General features: G+C 58.4%; 1 protein-coding gene across 1 annotated transcript in view; it reads right to left on the bottom strand.

Moving 5' to 3' along the window:
- The window catches only part of SHISAL1 (shisa like 1), a 139,987-nt gene extending 125,504 nt beyond the window's left edge, over positions 1–14,483 (bottom strand). The window contains exon 1 of the mRNA XM_043881952.1: positions 14,303–14,483. The gene's annotated coding sequence lies outside the window, so the exon portion shown is untranslated. The remainder of the gene's footprint in view (positions 1–14,302) is intronic.
- Between the last annotated feature and the right edge of the window lie 1,755 nt (positions 14,484–16,238).

Raw genomic sequence — 16,238 nt, 5'->3', positions numbered from 1 at the left:
TAGGAGTGGGTGGCAAGGAGCCAGCAGGAGAACCCACTTTCTGCCCAGGGAGCAGCCAGTGCAGGGCTAGAATTGAGGAACTGCGAGGGGCCAGTGATGCTGGGCTGGGGAGGTCACGGAGGGTGGGGAGAGAGACATGGAGGGGGAGAGACCCCAGAGCTGGATCATATCGCTCGAGTCTGGGCTTGGCTGTAGGTGCAGCTGTGTGGGTCGGTAGCTTTAAGCAGGAGAGAGTTCTGACCCAACAAGCTCCCTGGCTGCTGGCTTGATGGCAACGAAACAGACAGAGGAAGCCAGACCCCAGAAGTGATGAGGGGTGCAGGATAGAGTCTGCGGTCCACGTGGTCAACCCCAGAGTCAATGGAGCCAATTCTGAGAGGCAATCTCCCCTCCCATCAGAGGTGGAGAGGCAGGAGCTGGGAGCGTGGGCGAAGGAGGCTGCAATTCCAAGCAGGAGCCACAGCAGATATTGTGTGAAGTCGATAAGAAAGAGGTGGAAGTGTATTATTTAAAGTTATAACGGGAAACTGAGGAGAACAGCCGTTGGCTCACAGGAGAGGGTCTGCGCGGGGCGGGGATGGGAGTGGAGGCGGCTTTTACTCTTCCTTCTACACGTTCCCATAAGGTCTGCATGTGCATTAGCCATGATCACGGGCATATGTAACATTTTAATTAAAAAGGTGGGGGAGGTGGGGAGAAATGAAGACAGGACGGGCCCTGCTTCCAGAGTGAGAGGCCAATGTAACGTCAGGGGTGGAGACGGGAGTCAGGGCGGAGGCTGTGCCAAGAAGCGTGATGGGGGTCCAGGGAGCCCCCCCGGAGGTTGCACTGAGGCTGAGCCTGAAGGTGGAGTCGGGGGTGGGCAGCCCTGGGCCGGGGGCTTCCCTGATAGCTCAGCTGGTAAAGAATCTGCCTGCAATGTGGGATTCCCGGCTTAGGAAGATCCCCTGGAGCAGGGATAGGCTACCCACTCCAGTATTCTGGCCTGGAGAATCCCATGGACTGTATAGGTCACGGGGTCGCAAAAAGTCAAACACGACTTTCACTTTCACTTTTTCACCTGGGTGGGGGTGGGATGGCCAATCAGGGGAGAGGGACAGAGGGCGGAGCACCCTTCCGCAGCACGGGCGAGCACCGAGGCCTGACGGGACCGAGGATGTGGTGGTCCAGCGGGGAAGCAGGTATGAGGCCGTGGGGGCTGTGGCTAGGCCAGTGAAGTGGTTGCACCCGAGGCTGCAACTTCTCCCTGGGCTCTCTGACGGCGATGAGCTACTTTCATCATTCAGAATAACATCCCAACAACAGCTCATGCCGCTGGTGGACAGGTGGGGAGCATTCCAGAGAGGAGCATTCCAGATGGACTATTTCATTCACTCCCCACCAAAAAAAAGTCCTGCATAATCCCACCCATTTTACAGATGAGAAAACTGAGGCTCAGAGAGGTGACTTAGCTCACCCAGAGTTGGAGAGCTGGTAAACGGCAGAGCTGGGATTTGAACCTGGGGAGCCCAAGCACCAGTTCCCCACTACCGCGCCTTGCCGGGGACAGGCCCATCCCCTGTGGCTCCCTAAATGGCAGCTGACTGTCCTCTGGCGGCACCAGCAGCAGGTGAAGGCCGAGATGCAAGTTCTACTCCTGCAACGAGGCCCTCTGGTCCTGGACCAGTGCATCCTGGAGCTCCCCCAGAGTCTGAAATTCAATTCGATTATAAATGCATTAAAAAATCATCAGAACCCAGAAGGCTTCTGGCTGCAGGAAGGCGGCATCACAGAGCAGAGGCAGAAATTGAGTCTATCGGCCCCTGTGGGGCTGCCTGCGGCTCTTCGAGGAAGTGGTTCCGAAGTGCTCACTGAGGCAAAACGGCTCCAGCTTGTCGGGAAATAATGGACGCTAAACCCTGGGTTTTTAGGATGGCCCGGGGGGGCCCCTGGCTGAGCAAGGGCAGTCAGGCCCCTGCTGCCTCGTGTGGGCGAGGCTTCCACCCTTCCAAGAGCAGAAAACCAAATATTTGCCAGCTCCACATGCAAACGGGCTTTCCTTGTAGCTGTCGGTAAAGAATCTGCCTGCCAATGCAGGAGACCCGGGTTTGATCCCTGGGTTGGGAAGACCCCCTGGAGAAGGAAATGGCAACCCACTCCAGTATCCTTGCCTGGAAAATCTCATGGACAGAGGAGCCTGGTGGGCTGCAGTCCATGGGGTCACAAAGAGTCGGGCAAGACTGAGCGACTAACACTTGCTTACGTGCAGACACCATGCAGGGCGTGCCTTGGGTGGAAACAGCGCAGGATAGAGTCCACGACCGGCGTCTTCGCCTCCTTCGTCTCTGCTGTGTGAGCTTTGGCAAGTCACTCTGTCTGCCCCAGCCTCAACCCCTCACTGTATAATGGGATGACACAGGATACCCGCTTCCCAGGGCTCTCAAGCCCCACTTACTGGGGAATCCTGGCCACGGCAGGTGAGCTGAGACGATCCAACGCCCAGGTCTCTGCCCCTGCAGTTCCTTCTCCCAGGGATGCTGTTCGCGGACTTCCCCAGCCCCCTCCAGCAGGACTCAACAAGGGTGCTCCTGGCCTTCCGTGAGATCATTGCCCTCTCCTGGTCCTCATGCACGTCTGGCCAGGCCCTGTGGCTGAGGGGACCTGGGAGGGCCAAGCCCCCACACCCGGCAGCCCTAACCTAGAAGTGGAAGGAAGTGCGGAGGTCACACGGGGAGGGTCAGTTCCTACTGCTGGCTGGGCCTTGAGGAAGGAGTGGGACTTTAACAGAGGCCAAGGAGGAAGGAACGGCCTGGCAAAGCAGAGACGTGTCTGATTATACAGAGAACTCCGGGACCAGGTTGTAGCCTGGCGTGACTGCAGCTTGGGGAGGATGATAACGCGTGAGCAGGGCTACAGACTGGGAGTGGTGGGGCCGGAAGGAATCCCGCAGTGGTGCAGCCTCTGAAGAGCTCAGAGTCCAACGGGAGTAAGCGGAGAGATGCGGGCGCCTCCTGGGTCTGCTCCTTTGGGGTCCAGCTCCCGCCTGGGACTGCCACCCCAATCATCTGGGGCTCGGTGCCAGTCACCCACAGGTCCTCAGCCCAGCGTCTGCACTCCTCCCGGTCAATGCTGCTGGGTGGGTCTGTAGGCTCTGAAGTGTAGGGAGCAAAATTTTCCAGCCCAAGGTGTGTCTCTTTGGCAAGAGGATTAATTCGGGCTGATTGTTTTTAAGATACAGAAAGCTCAAGGAAGATTTTCTTTTGACCTCCTCTCAGCTGCCGGAAGACTTTAGAGAAAGGGCCAGTTCCCAGAATAGAGCTTCCCCAGCGGTGTCTTCAAAGAACCCCAGACAGATGTGGCGGGGGCGGGGGTGGGGACACCGGAGGGCGAGGCTTAGACCTCAGAGTCCACCCGGCTCCCACTGTCTCTGCAAGGCCCTCAGACGTTTGTTTTCCAAACATTTGCTTTTCCATCTTCATGTGAACTGCCTTCCTCCCCTTTGAAGTCCCAAACCACCGCCGCCAACATTCTCCTTTGTCTTTAGCTGCGGATGGCATGTAAGGTGAGAGTTTCAACCATTGGGGAAAGGAGGGGGGGTCTCTCCCATGTACTGTGTGCCTGAGAGGTCAGTCGTTTCAGTCGTGTCTGACTCTTTGCAACCCTGTAGACTGTAGCCTGCCAGGCTCCTCTCTCCATGGGATTCTCCAGGCAAGAATATTGGAGTGGTTGCCATGCCCTCCTGCAGGGGATCTTCCAGACGCAGGGATCGAACCAGCGTCTCCTGCATTTCAGATAGATTCTTTACCACTGAACCACTGGGAAAGACCCTCTCCCGTGTACGCATGTTATTAAACTGTTTAATTTTCTCCTGTTGGTCTGTCTCATGTTGGTTTAACTCTTAGACCAGCCAGAAGAACCCAGAAAGGTAGAAGGAAACTTCTTCCTTCCCGACAGAAGCAAGCAGGCTTGAATCCTAGCCCCTCCCTGGCATTTATGGGTTCCAGGGTCTTGGCAAGCTGCTTGGTTGCTAAGCGTCTGTTTCTTCAGCTTCTGGTGGATGCAATGACATCAGTTGACTGAGGGGACAGCAAGTGTGAATGAGCCCGGGTAGGGGCTCCGAGGGGTGGGCACTGAGGGTCCAGAGTGGAGAACAGCAGGCACAAAGGTTCGGCGCTGTGGTTTTGTCTCACTGGAGGGCGGCAGACCTTGCCAGGGCTGGAGCTGCTGGGCAGGAGAGGTCAGAACGGGTTGGGCTGTATCTGAAGGGGCTGGGGAGGGTCATGGGAAGCTGATCAGCTGGAGAGCAAATGACAAAATGTACCTTCTAAAAAGAAGACATGGGCTGAAATTTGGGGGTGGGCTGGAGGGGCTTTGAGTCTTAAACTTGGCAGTGGAAACCAAAGGCACCAAAGAGGAAACGCATAATGTCTCAGAATGATGGCCATCAAAGCACGTCTTTCAGGCACTTGCTAAGAACCAGGGTCTGTCCATGAAGTCAAATGTGATAACTTTACCATGTAGCAGCTGAGGCACAGAGAGGTTGAGTAACTCACACAAGATCACACAGCGCAGGTGGTTGCACGTTCAGGTGCATCCTCCCAACCACCAGCCATCCATCAGGGAGAGCCCACTGAGCCGTCAGCCACCAGCGCAAAGCGAATCTTAGCCCCAGAGCCCCCCTAGGCTCCACAGATCACTGTTAGCAACGGTCATGATATTTGCCTTTTGATACTGTCCAGGCAAGAACCCCTTGGACTGCAAAGAAGTCAAACCAGTCACTTATAAAGGAAGTCAGCCCTGAATATTCATTGGAAGGACTGATGCTGAAGCTAAAGCTCCAACACTTTGGCCACCTAATGTGAAGAGCTGACTCACTGGAAAAGATCGCGATGCTGGGAAAGATTGAAGGCGGGAGGAGAAGGGGACGACGGAGGATGAGATGGTTGGATGGCATCACTGACTCAATAGGCATGAAAGTCTGAAAGTGAAAGTGAAGTCGCTCAATCGTGTCCAACTCTTTGCGACCCCATGGACTGTAGCCCATGAATCTGAGCAAATTCTGGGAGATAGTGAAGGACAGGGGAGCCTGGCGAGCTGCAGTCCATGGGGTCACAGTCAGACAGGATGTGTCAGCTCATAAGGCCCATACAACAGTAGCCCTGTACAATCATGTCAGTTCTGGTTTTCAGATGTCAGGGGACTGGCCCCAGCTCACACGGTGACCAAGGGTTACATCCGAGCCTCACTCCTGGCCAGGTTGGCGGACCCCACCTGGCGACATCGTGGCCCCTCGTCACGGTCATCACCGTTCGCTGAGCCCCTGCTGTGCAGAGGGCCTTCTGCCACCTTCTCCTCCACCTCGGTCATCCGTCCCAGCCTTTCCAGGGCACAGGAATTCTGAGCCTGGCTTTACAGATGAAGCTCAGAGGGCTGGAGTCCCTTGCCCATGGCCCCACAGCTTGCAGTGGGGACATCAGCTTGATGGAGTCAGGCTGCAAAGCCTGAACACCAGCCTCTGCACCCCGCCGAGCTGGGGCCCGTAAATCGACCGATGTCTGGGCTGGCGCCTTTGCAGCCGCCCCTGCCTCCCCCCAGCGGTGCCCACCCTGTTCCTTGATTCTGGATGGCAGGGCCTGGAGAAGCGTGTCTTAAAAGGGCAGAGGGTTTCCCAGTGAAGCAGCCAGATGACATGCACGCTCTTCTTGGGAGCAGGACTGCATTAGCGAGGAGGCCTGAGGAGCCCTAATTGTTTTCTAGTCTTTCATCATTTATGAGCTGCTTTCTCTGCAGACCTCGGCGGAAGCTAATTGGCAGGCGGGTGCGGGAGTCTGGGAGGAGCACAGCATCCTGTCAAGTGACTCATCTTCGAGAGATCACATGGCTCGGGAGCTGCGTTTAGAGGACAGTTTGGCTCCTGGACGCGGACCTCCCAGTGCTTGCGGCAAGATGAGGGCTGGGGCGAGAAGGGATTTCTGGGACACTCCTAACCGGGAAGCAAGCAGGGTTCAACTTGGGGGTTGTTGGCCTGGTCTAGAGGACTACGGGTGTTTACCCCAACAGGGACATTTGCGGTTCAGTACAGGCTGGGATGCACTGGGATGGCAGGACTCCTGGTTTTTCACAACACAGTGTAACCCAAATGGATCCCACGACCCCACGTGGCCCAGTCTCATTGAGGAATCACGCGCGTGCTAAGTTGCTTCAGTCATGTCCGACTCTTTGCGACCCCATGGACTGTAGCCCACCAGGCTCCTCTGTCCATGGGGATTCTCCAGGCAACAATACTGGACTGGGTTGCCATGCCCTCCTCCAGGGGATCTTCCAGACCCAGGGATCGAACTGGTGTCTCTTAAATGTCTCCTGCATTGGTAGGCAGGTTCTGTACCACCTGCGAAGCCCCAGTGAAGACTCACATTCTACCCCAAACCCTCTATCTTTTTCCACCCTTACAGCTCTTCTGTGTCTGCTCCCACCTGGTCCACCAGTTCACTGTTCTGCTTCCTGCCTCAGCCTGTCTCACAGTTTTCTCTCCACCTGCCCATGATCAGAATCCTCTAGAATACAGGAAAGCATGGGAACTCCCTGGTGGTCAAGTTCTTCCTTCCTTGTCTTTCTCAATTTACTTTCCCAGTCCCATAGCTCAGAGACCCAGAAGTCTTCCTCTAGACTTTTGTCTGGGAGCTGAGAGGTGGAGCAGATGAGTGGAGATAGACAGCCTTCTCTCTAGCTGGGAGGATGAGGCAGAAGTTTCCCCATGTCACGGCAGCGTGGCTATGTTGGGGCAGTAATGCTCCATCGGCCACTGTCCCCTCCTCAAGGACTTCTGTCTTGTGGAGAAAGACACGTGTCCTCCAAGGGGGCCCCTGTCACCAGTGCCCTCCTGGAAGGCCACACAGGTCCAGTGTGCAAGAGGGAGGAAGTCAGGATGGCTTCATGGAGGAGGTGATGTTTGGATTGGGAATAGATATTTACCAAGACGACAAGTGCCTTAGGCACAAAGGGAGCAGAACGGGCACAGGCTGGTGACGCCAGGTGCCAACGGGTGGCGGGGGACGGTGCAGTGGCGTTTAGCGGCAGCCTGAATGCCACCCTAGGAGGCGAGAGGAGGGCAGAGTGTTCCTGGCGGAGGGAACAGCATGTGCAAAGGCCTTGGAGTGGGAAAGGTCCTGGGGTGCTTGGGTCCCTGGGGACCTGTGTGCCAGCAGGGCCTGCCGCTCCAGCTGACATCCCCACGATGTGGGCAGAGTGGGATGCTTCCGTTCCACAGCTAAAGATGTAACGGCTTGGCCAAATCCCCGATGGTCAGGGGATCTGGCGGGGTCCATGCCCACAGGGCCTGTCAACCTCGTGTCTCCGAGCCCCCTCCCAGCCCCCAGCACCTCAGGAGAGCTGTCCATCCGGGTGCCCAGCAAACGGGCTCACCCAGCCCTGATCGCCCTGCGTGTTCAGCAAACACTAGGCAGCCTCTGGCGCAAGCTCTGCTCCGGGCCTGACGCCCGCCAAGAAACCCGGGCAGGCCCTTCCCCGGCTCTGGGCCTCGTCTGCCGCACGGGGATGACCAAATGGAGCATTCTGGGAGCAAGCGCCCGGCCAGGGCCTGGCCTGTGTGGTGACCGCACCTGCTGGAGGAGTCATGAGTGAGCACCCTCTTCGGCCAGCCTGCTTCCAGCGCTCCTCTGTGTGGATGTTCACGCCCGCCTCTGTTACACACTGCCTCTGACTTTGGCTGTGTCCCCGGCCCCTCGGAGCTAGAGTCCCACCTAGAGGATGACCGTATGGTGCCCCAGTGCAGGGCTGCGGAGTGAGCTCAGTGGAGGCCGACCCCTCCCTTACCCCCATCACCAGTGTGACTGTCGCCTGGAGCGACAAGATCTCAGAGATGTCTGACGGGAGGACGGGGCTCGGGAGAGGCCGAGGCCGCCGGACCTCGCCGAGGCCTCAGGGACCCAGACGTGAAGGTTCCAGGCACTACGTGCCCCCTGCCAAGCTGATCGGATGAGCGTGAGTGAGGACAGGATCCCATGCCTCTGTAAGGGGGGCGGCAGGAGAAAAGAATCAACTCGATTTGGCGGCTTTTGATTTTGAGACAGAGAAAGAGAAAATACCCGGCTCATGCTAGAAAACATTTAATACATTTGCATTGCTAAAGAGGACACTTTAGCTTCATTTCAGGCCACTCCAGGCTGAGAGAAGGATGGAGGAAAAAGGGGGAGGGAAACACAGGGTCTGGAGAGAAAAAGATGGGGGTGGAGGATACAGGACTGACCCACACAGAAGCGGGGTGGGGAGGCCACGGGCCCCGAGGTGCCCCTGGAGACCCCACGGGGACTGCTGTGGGCCCCCCAGGCTGGCGGCTCCGAGAATCCGGCTCTATGCCCGGGTGGCTTGGTGGGAGCCGGCCCAGAGCAGGTTAAGGTGTGCTCCTTGGGAGGACGGGAGGTGGACGAAAGCAGGGCCTCAGCCCACTGGGCCCCTCCTCAAGCTGTGAGGCCAGGATTTGGGATTGGAGGGAGGGAGGACCAGGAGACTTCAGGTCCAGGGCTGGGTGGGTTTCTAGATCTGATGGCCCTGTCGGGGGTGGGGGACAGGAGGGGCTGTCTATCTGTGTCCCCCCTGTGAGCAGGAGGCTCCAGATGTGGGGGCCCCCTCCCACATCCCCCTTCCATCTCTGCAATCAGAGGAAGCCCTAGAAAAGATTTCATATGAAAACCTGCCCAAAGACGACTCACAGCTACAGGGCTATAGGCTCCCTGCCACCCCCACCACCCTCCAGGTTGCCCTGAATATGGGCCAAGGTCACCCAGGATTGGAGGAGGTCCTCTAAGAGGTGGGCCTGGAAAGACCGCCAGCACTTCCTGGGGAGCCCGCAGGTGCCCGGCGCTGTGCTAGGAGCTTCACGCAAATTCACTCGTGCCATCTCCCAAGGACCCCATTTGCAGGCTGGGAACAGCCTCACAGCAGTGACGCCCTCTCCAGGGTCTTGAGATTGACAGGTGACAGGGCTGGGGTCTGAACTCTGATCTCTGGCTTCAGAAACCCCAGGGAAGGTGCCCTGGGAACACAGGAGGCTCCCAATGACCGACCACACTTTCTGAAGGGGAACAAGGAGGAGGGTGGAGGAAACGAAACACGTTCTTGCCACCTTCTCGCCAGGAGGGGATTGACAGTTAATTCCTGTTTTCCCTAAACTGGCTTCCATATTACTCCTCTTATGTGTTCAATCACGCATTTTTTAAAATGTGGACTCAAGTCTCTCTGCTGAGTTAGAGATGACGGTGAACTGACCTGGGACTCCCTCGTGGTCGAGCGTGGGATCTCCCTCACTTCCCAGGGGCCAAGAGGGCCTCTCAGGACCGCACACCCACTGTTCGCTCCTATGGGAGAGCAGGTGGGCCCTTCTCTGTAGATGACGTCTGTGGTCACTGGGTCTCTATTTCCCTCCAGAGTCTGAGCCATAGGCCAGAGATGATCCACCTGCCCACCAGTGGTCCCTAGGACCCTTTGTTCCCCCCATCCCAGTGCACCCCCCACCCCCAGACACCCCTCCTCTGGGCACATTTTCACAGCCATCTTCTCCCTTGATTCTCCCTGCCCTCCTGGAAGATTGGCCCAAGCAAGCATCAATAGCCCATTTTACAGATGGATAAATGGAAGCTCTTGGTGCCAAATAATTGGTGCTTTCAAATTGTGGTGTTGGAGAAGACTCTTGAGAGTCCTTTGGACAGCAAGGAGATCAAACCAGTCAGTCCTAAAGAAAACCAACCCTGAATATTCATTGGAAGGATTGATGCTAAAGCTGAAGCTTCAATACTTTGTCCACATGAGGAAAAGAGCGGACTCATTGGAAAAGACTGATGCTGGGAAAGACCGAAGGCAGGAGGAGAAGGGGGTGACAGAGGATGAGATGGTTGGATGGTATCACCAACTCGATGCACATGAGTTTGAGCAAACTCCAGGAGATAGTGAAGGACAGGGAAGCCTGATATGCTGCAGTCCACGGGGTCGGAAAGAGAAACAACTTAGCAGCTGAACAACAACTTCGAGTATGCCCAGGCAACACAGCTACGGCCCCAGAACCGTCCTTAAGTCCAGGCCCTCTGTCTCCTGGTCCACTCTGCCTGGGGCAGGGGGAAGAGATGCCTCGAACAGACCTTAAGTGTTCTCTCGCTGCCCAGGGTCTGGAAATCTTCAGTGAGCAGGGCATATTTGACTTGGAAAAATAAGCTCTCTCCCCTTGGGTGTTTTGAACTGCTGGTATTTAAATGCCTTCATAGCCTCAGGGCACTGGGATTGTGTATTCTATCTTTTGCAAATGAATGTGAACTGGAGTGTTTGTTAGTGACCTTTAAGCCATGGTCCTCCTCACTCCCCCTGCCTGCCTGCTGGGTAATCCTCGGAGCCCCGGTGTCCCCAGGCTCTGCCACCATGGATGACTAAAGAGCAGGACAATTATAATCCAAGTAATGAGATCAGAGGTTCCCGGTTACTATTTAATTTAGAGCTAGTGCCAAGGAGCTTAAGCAAGTTCTCGGGAAGGAACTCAGAAGCTGCAGACTTGCCTCTGAAGGGGCCCTGGGGCAGCACCCTCTTCGGAGTCTAGGCCTGGGGAGGCTCAGAAGTGGCAGCAGGGCCAGCCGGACTCTGTCTCCTGCTCTCCTGGCCCTCAGGCCGTGGCCCGGGCAGTGCCCCCTCCCCGGATGCCCTCTGCCCCCAGCTCTGCCCGCTGAGATCCCTTCACGGACCTCCTCCTCTTGCGGACACGCTGCTGTCCCCTCAGTGACCAGTGGCTCAGAAGTGCTCCCTGTCTCTGCGCCATTCCTCTCCCTGGACCACCCCCTGGCTGGAAGCAATGCTTTTAACCTGGGTGTTGATTCCCCGACTTGACCCTGAACTTGACCTTGCCTCAGTGATATTTGCATCATCAGGGACTTGCAGTCCAGGGAGAATCAATCATGGTCTGACCTCAGGGAGCACCCAGGCTGGAATGGGGCGGTGTGTGAATAGAACAGAGAGAGGGTGGGAAGTTCCCAGAGGATGCTGGGACGGGGCCCCTCATCCCCATCTCTGCCCCCTCCACCCTAGGAGGAAGGGGTGCCTGGAGGAAGAGTAGGTGGAGTCCATGCCCTCACCCTACCGACCGGGGGGCTCTGGAGATGGATGATGGCAAGTGCTGAGGGCAGAGACCTTCCCCGACCTGAGGTGGTTTGGCCTCCTGCTCGTTCACCACAACCCAGGGGAGACCAGGCCCCAAACTCAGAGCGCGGAGCAGATGCAAAATGATTACAGCCTGGAGCCGAGTGCCCCTGATCGCATCCCAGCCCAGCCAGACCCAGCCAAGGTCAGCCAAGCTCCAGACCTGGAGCAAGAAAAACACATTTGGTTGCTGTAAGCCACTGAGATTTGGGGGACTCTTTGTTACAGAGCATCATCGCAGCAGGAGCTGACCAATACAGCAGAGACGGGCACATGTTTGGAGTGGGGAAAACACCAAGACAGATGCAACCCTGAGGGGTAGCTTTAGTCGGGATGAAATGATGAAGGACACCCCGCAGGCAGATTTTGCCCTTGGCATAGAAGCTGGAGGGAGGCTGAGCAGAGGTGGGCACCAGCCAGGAGCTCGGTCCCCGGGTGTGTGAGCCGAGATCTGACTCAAGCAGCAAGCTTGTCAGTGTGGCTGGCAGGCACCTCGGGTTGTAGCAGAAGCGTCTCTGCTTCAGGTCCGCCTCCCTCTCTGTGTTAAAGTACGCACACAGTGGCACTGTTTACTGAGTTGCATCTTTTTCCAGAACTTTATTCTTTGCAGTAAAGCCGAGTGGTTGGATGTGTAAGACAGTGTCTGTGAGGCACGTGGCCCCAGCCTGGCATTTAGTCACTGACACACGAGGTCGCTGTCGCTATAGCAGGAACATGCTTGGTTTCAGGCTTTCGCTACGACACTCCCTATGACCTTGTCGTGGGTCTGCAGACAGCCACCACCTCCAGTGCCCCAAGCCTCCTGGGCATCACAGAGGCATCTCTGGGGGACAGGCCGGCTTCAGAGGCTCTGGAGGACAGAGGCTGGGCGTCCAATACACACGCAAGGTGCGTGCTAAGTCGCTTTGGTTGTGTCCAACTCTGCGACTCTATGGACTGTAGACCACCAGGCTCTCCTGTCTAGGATTCTCCCAGGCGAGAATACTGGAGTGGGTTGCCATTTCCTTCTTCAGGGTATCTTCCCGACCCAGGGATCGAACTTGCATCTTTTATGTCTCCTGCATTGTGAGGCAGACTCTTTACCACTAGCACCACCGAGACCGGAGCCAAATGAGCCAGAACTCAGAACGGAGGTGCAGTGCCTCCGTGAAGTCCAATGCCACTTGAAGTCCAGTGCCTTAACCTCAGATGCCAGGGCCTCGCATGTTCCCACAGCTGCACCCACCCCTCTGGAAGGTGGACCCAAGTGCCCTGGACCCAAACCCACCAGCCTGCCCTGGGAGCCGGAACCCTGCCGGGCTGGGCAGCACGGGGTGTTAGGGAGGACAGAGGGGTAGTCACGGGAGTTGGCACCGTGGCTCCAGCCAGACTGGGTTGGTGCGGGCGTCAGAGCCAGAGGGGCCGTGCCTTTGTGCGTGCACACTCTCGTGTGTGTGTAAGACTGACAAGCACTGTTGCACACCTACTGTGCACCAGGCTTTGTGCTGGCGCGTGCTGGCCCTCAGGGCACAGGGTCGAGTGCAGAAGAAATGACCCTGGTGTCAGAGCCTTACCCCTCCCCTGAAGGCTGCCCCAGGCTCTGTGTCACACTTCCCGCCCCAGCGCTCTGCGACTCCTCCAACAGCCCCCCAGCTTAGGCAGCGTCTCCCACTTCGATGGGGGAGCGGACAGAGGTGCAGGGGGCCGAGCTTTGCCAAGGTTCACACCCACAGGGAGCAGCAGCATCAGGAGCAAGCCCAAGCCAGAGTCCCAGCCAAGTGGTGGTGACAAGACCCAGTTGCTGGTCCCAGCGACTCAGGCCGCACGGGAGAGCTGGGAGTTGTCCAGAGGCTGGGGGAGGCGTGCTGGGTTTACTGGGTCGGTGAGGAGGCGAACGGCCCCTGAGCAGGGCCAGGATGAGGGGCCCCAGTTCCTGGGAGGTGACTCTGAGGGACCATGCAGGCGGGGAGGACTGCAAGAGTGTGGGCGCGGACTCTGGGCATGGAGGATCCTTGGGTATTTGCAGGAAGGTTGTGCCCAGTCCGAGACTGGAAGTTGCCCAGCGTTTTTCCACTGATCATCACAGAGCACCTCCCTCTGCAGACTGGCCTGACCCTTCTTCCTGCAGCCATATGCCTGGGCCACTCGCCCGACAGCCCCCCGCGCTCCAGCCGAGCCAGCACAGCTGCAGGAGTTGGCTGTGACAGGAGCCAGCTCACTCTCAGACCACGAAAAATCATCGCGATAAACCCCGCTCCCCAGGTGAGTCCCCACAGTGTGCCCAAGAAAGGCCCTGGCAGCCCTCGCCAGGGTCTGGCTCATCCCCCAGACCCCCAGGACCTACCCTCCTCTGATGAGCGGGGTGGACAAGATGGTCAGCATGACTCCCCCACCCCAGTCCGTCTCCCTGCTGTCCCCGTCCCAGGCCTGTTAGGAGATCGCGTTAGCACTGATCACCTCACCTTTAGGTAAATATCCTGCCCCGCGATTAGGCATAGAAACCCATCTAAGCAGAAAGGCAGGTTTGCCAGCCTCTCCGAGCCCCGGGGACGGAATTGCGGGGCTCAGGACCCATCCTGTCAAGCTCAAGGCCCAAAGTAGCGTCTTCTACTGAAAGGTCTGTTTCTGTAAACCGTGCAGAATGACACAGAATCAGGGGTGCCCCGGGAAAGCATGTGTCCTTGGGACATCGCCCCATCTTCCTAGAGAACCCTCTCCCGTGTTTTCAGAAGGCCGGCTGAATTCCCATCAGCGGCAGGAATGCGGTCCTCTGTCCTTGGGCCCACCCCGGGGAGCAGGAAGGGGAGCCTTTCTTCTCCAAAGCTTCCAGTCCCGTTGGCAACCCTGTGCGGCGCTTGCCTTCAAAACTTTCCAGCCTGTGCTTCCGCAAACCCATTAACCTGCAGCCGGCTTCCAATGAAACCCCCAGGACTCTGACATTTCCTCGCAGGCAGGGCGCCTTCAGAGCTGCAAAGGGCAGGCTGCTGCCCACCCAGCTGGGGGTGTGGAAGGGGAAGGGAAGCTGACGCTGTGTCAGGGGTCCCGGGAGCTGAGGGCAGACACAGAGTCCCCCGCCTCCCCCCGCAAAATCCCCTTCCACTCTCGCACCCACAGCTCGCCTCCTCCGGGGCCTGAGAAGACGTCCCCTTACCTGTGCGGAGACTCGTCACTCTGTAGCAAGTGGAGGGTACCTCCGGGTGTCCCAGGCGCCCGCCTCCAGCCCCTTCCTGGGGAGCAGCCCCCACCCCACTCCCTGGCGCACGTCCCAGGTTGGAGCACGTGTTGTGTGCGGGCAGGGGGCAGAGGTGCCTCCAGGAGCCAGGCTGGAATATTCCTGGCTGCCACCTGCCACCGGCCCGTCCTGGGGGGCCAGCTGCCAGAGCGGAGATGCTCCGGCCGGGCCGGGCCCGCCGTCATCTGCCAGGAGCGCCAGGCGTCAGCTTTCGCTCACCAGGCGCCCGCCGGCTGCTCCCAGGCTGAGGCGAGTGGTTTATTTTTAGAGCCCGGCCCTTCCCCAGACGCCAGGATCCCAGCTGAGATTTCCAGCGGCTCAAACTAGCCTGTTCTTGGCTGTGTTGTGGCTTTACTGGGAAGGTTCTGGAAGAGAGAGACGGAGGCTTTCAAGGATGTGGTCCTCAGTGTTCCCATCTGAGAAGGGCAGAGCTAGACCGGAGGTCCCTGAGACCCTCGGGCGAGGACAATGGCTCCGACTCAGGGGCCGGGCTGGGATTCGGCTTCCCTTTGGGGCTCCCTCGGTTTCTCCTTCCGGAAGATGCAAGCGGAGCGGGCACTCCTGTCTGGAACGAGGGGCAGCCACGACCCGCTCTGCACGTCTCCCCAGCCGCACTGAGGTCCCAGGAGGGCGGGGACCTGTCGTCTTCACCGTCATAACCCCACGTGTCTGCTCCAGAGTCGGTCCCATAGTAGGTGCTCGGGAAACATGTAGTGAGGAAGGGAAACAGGCCCAGGTCCCGGCAGCACCGCTAGGCTCCTGAATGCCTGCAGGGTCTTGGGCTTCAGCGCGCTCGGCAGGCGTGCAGCCCCAGGCCTGACAGGCGAGGCGCTGGTCTCGGTCTGCTGCCCGGAGGTGGCAGTGCCCGGCTCCCTGGGGGCGGGGTGTGTGGCTCAAGCCCAGGTCACTCCCCGTCCCACCTGCAACCCTGGATCGCTCCCCTTGGCCAGGCCAGCGGGAGCCTCACACGCTGCCCCGCCCCACACCGAGCACCGTAAACCTCATCCCCTTCTCACCACCCACAGCCCCCACTCCCAGGAGCTGTAGGACCCAGCGTGGGGCCGCGCTGCCTTATTCATCTGTCCATTGCCCCAAGGGAGGACTCAGCCGGTTCTGGACATCTCTACTCCGCAGGAGGCCTCCGCACAGCTCTTGACCTGTGGCAGCCTGACTCTCCCCTCCGTCAAGCCAGGCAGCAATGCCATTCCTGGAGCAGGTGGGGCTGCAGGGGCCAAGGGGAAGGCGCTGGGCACCCAGAGGCCCAGCAGCATCTGCTCGTCCGCTTTGCCTCAGCTTATCGGGAAAGAACGTCCTGATCTCTGTGTATGTGTGTGTGTGTGTGTGTGTGTTGGCTGAATGTGCTTGAGCCCCAGTGCAGAGAATGTGAGCCAGCTGCCCCTCACCCCCTGGGCATAGCCCCTTTGCAGACACGTGGACCCAGCAGTCCTGCCCACACCTCCACCACCCTGTTCCTTGGGTGTCACTGCAGCCCGCCAGGCCAGCACCTCCTCTTCTGTACAGAGGAGCCTGGCTGGCCAGTCTCCCGGGGCCCCGAGAGGCCTGGGGACTGGGAATACCCATCCCCCTGCCCCCACCCCAGGGAATAGGAGGCAGGCCGCCTGGAGACTGGGGTGCAGCTGCAGCCATTGGGGTCCCCTTCCCGGAAGACAGATGGGAGCCCACCCAGGGCCCCTTCCAGGCCCCGGTGCTGCCTACAAGCAGGAGAGGGTCTTAGCATCTTAACCAGGCCCGGCCAGTGGCCCCTTCGAGGACCCAGCCTGTAGTCTGCAGCAGCTGACATGCCCCTGTGAGGCCGGTCTCCCCAGTTCTCTTCAGTTCCTGTTCGTTGGTCAAA

Source organism: Cervus elaphus, chromosome 22, assembly GCF_910594005.1.
Source record: "Cervus elaphus chromosome 22, mCerEla1.1, whole genome shotgun sequence".
Taxonomy (NCBI): domain Eukaryota; kingdom Metazoa; phylum Chordata; class Mammalia; order Artiodactyla; family Cervidae; genus Cervus; species Cervus elaphus.
The sequence above is the reverse complement of the archived record's forward strand: the minus strand, read 5'-3'. Positions and strand labels throughout refer to the sequence as shown.